This window comes from Tupaia chinensis, unplaced genomic scaffold (assembly GCF_000334495.1).
Source record: "Tupaia chinensis unplaced genomic scaffold, TupChi_1.0 Scaffold000350_1, whole genome shotgun sequence".
Taxonomy (NCBI): Eukaryota; Metazoa; Chordata; class Mammalia; order Scandentia; family Tupaiidae; genus Tupaia; species Tupaia belangeri.
In genome coordinates this window covers 1,088,251-1,090,667 of record NW_006159844.1, presented here as the reverse complement: position 1 = coordinate 1,090,667, position 2,417 = coordinate 1,088,251, and positions in this window count along the sequence as shown.

Genomic DNA, 2,417 nt, shown 5'->3' with positions numbered 1-2,417 from the left:
AAGGAGTCTGAAAACTGAATAATATAGAGTATTTGGTAAGGTGACTTAATTTTTAGAAAATAAGTGATTTCATCATTACAGATATTATTTAGCTGTTAATTGAATGTTTTCTGGGGGGAATATTTTTGTTTCTGCTAGTGTTTTGAGTGCCTATGATTTCCTCAGACTAGAACATCTCTTCTGAGTGAACATATTTGACAAACTTTTGCTGCCACTGAGAAAGGATTATTGTGTTATCTCTGCCCTGGAATTTCTAAACTTAGTGGTTATATTTATTTAAACTCAGTGATATAGCTTAGGAAAACACAGTCTCATGGAAACAAGATGCTTGTATTAACTTGTAAAAGGATTCTAGTCCATGTACTTGAAAGTGTTTTGCTTCTGAGAATATACCAATCTGACTCAGGTGTCACTATTTTTTAAATTTGAATCTACTTCTATATTTATTCATTTAGCAAATATCGAGATGTTAATGTTATTGAGGATGTATCTTTTTTTTTTTTGCATTTCCATTTGACCTAAAATGAGCAAAATTTGAAAATCTTGGCATAGATTATTCCATTTTGCCACTTTAGATGTACACGTGGTTTTCCAAATATTCCAAAATTCAGTCAGGGAGCAAACATTTGACAGTCTTTCTTACTCTAATTTGATGTCTCTTTGGTGAAATATCTGACATTTTTTCACAGGTTTTATTTAATACTGACTCCACTGTGGTTTTAATTATTGGAGAAGCTACAGGCTTCTGGAAAGCAATCATAATGAAATGAATTGCCCCTAGACCATTTCACCTTTGCCTCCTGGTGAAGACTGCATGGTGTTGACATTGAACATCTGATGCTTATTTCTAATCTCTCTATTTGGATGAGTCAAGGAGAAAATCTGATTGAGAAATTACTTGTTGCATTATCACAAGATGAATCTTTGAGACTGATATTCTGTATCTGAGATGTGGTGTGAAATGTTATCCTGCTTACTTCAAGGTACAACTGCCTATAGAAAGAACCTTCTGTCTATTAAAGGAATATAGTCTTTTTAATTTTAATTGCCAGAGTGTGCATGTGTTTGCGAGAGAGAGAGAGAGAGAAAGAGAGAGAGAGAGACAGAGAGAGAGAGAGAGAGAGAACATTTCCCAAAGGGATATGGTCACTGTAGTTCTTTTCTCTCAAATTCTCCTTCTCATAAGTATTTGGGTGCACATGACCTGCAAGTTTTTCAGGATTTGAACTGTGGTCAATGATGTTGGGATCTGGCTTCCAATTCAGACGGTTTAACCACTGTGCTATGTGGTGTGGTAGGACAGAAGGTAATTCTATGTGTTAATCAGAAGAGAAAAATTTACAAATGAAAGACGTGGGTAAGGAGACAGAAAAAGAAAGGAAAAAAAAAGTGTACCTGGCTGAAAGAGGGGTGTCTCGAATGGGTGTCCCGGGGCTGAAGCTAAGGCAGGCAGTCCTCCCTCGAAGTTCCTGGCCCAGGGGTCCAAAGATGGGAGTGTGGTGTGGTAGGACAGAGGGTGTTGCTATGTGTTAATAGGCAGAGAAAAATTTACAAATGAAAGACGTGGGTAAAGGCTGAAAGAGGGGTGACTGGCTTGGGTGTCCGGCTTGGGTGTCCCAAGGCTGAAGCTAAGGCGGGCAGTCCTTCCTCGAAGTTCTTGGCCTAAGAGTCTAAAGATGGGAGTTTGGTGTGGTAGGACAGGGTTTTCCTATGTGTAATCAGAAGAGAAAAATTTACAAATGAAAGACATGGGTAAGGGGACAGAAAAAGAAAGGAAAAAAAAAAAAAGAAAGTGTACCTGGTTGAAAAAGGGGTGTCTGTCTTGGGTGTTCCGGTGCTGAAGCTAAGGCGGAGTGTCCTCCCTCAAAGTTCCTGTTCCAGGGGTCTAAAGATGGGAGTGTTGTGTGGTAGGACAGAGGGTGTTCCTAAGTGTTAAACAGAAGAGAAAAATTTACAAATGAAAGAATTGGGAAAGGGGACAGAAAAAGAAAGGAAAAAAAAAAAGTGTACCAGGTTGAAAGAGGGGTGTCTGGCTTGGGTGTCCCAAGGCTGAAGCTAAGGCAGGTGGTCCTTCCTCAAAGTTCCTGGCCCAGGGGTCTAAAGATGGGAGTTTGGTGTGGTACGAGAGAGTGTTCCTATATGTTAATCAGAAGAGAAAATTTACAAATAAAAGGTGTAGGTAAGGGGACAGAAAAAGAAAGGAAAAAAAATTGTTTACCTGGCTGAGAGAGGGGTATCTGGCTTGGGTGACCCAGGGCTGAAGTTAAGGTGAGCAGTCCTCCCTAGAGGTTCCTGGCCTAGGGTTCTAAAGATGGGAGTATGTTGTGGTAAGACAGAGCTTGTTCCTTTGTGTTAATCAGAAGAGAAAAATTTACAAATGAAAGACGTGGGTAAGGGGACAGAAAAAGAAAGGTAAA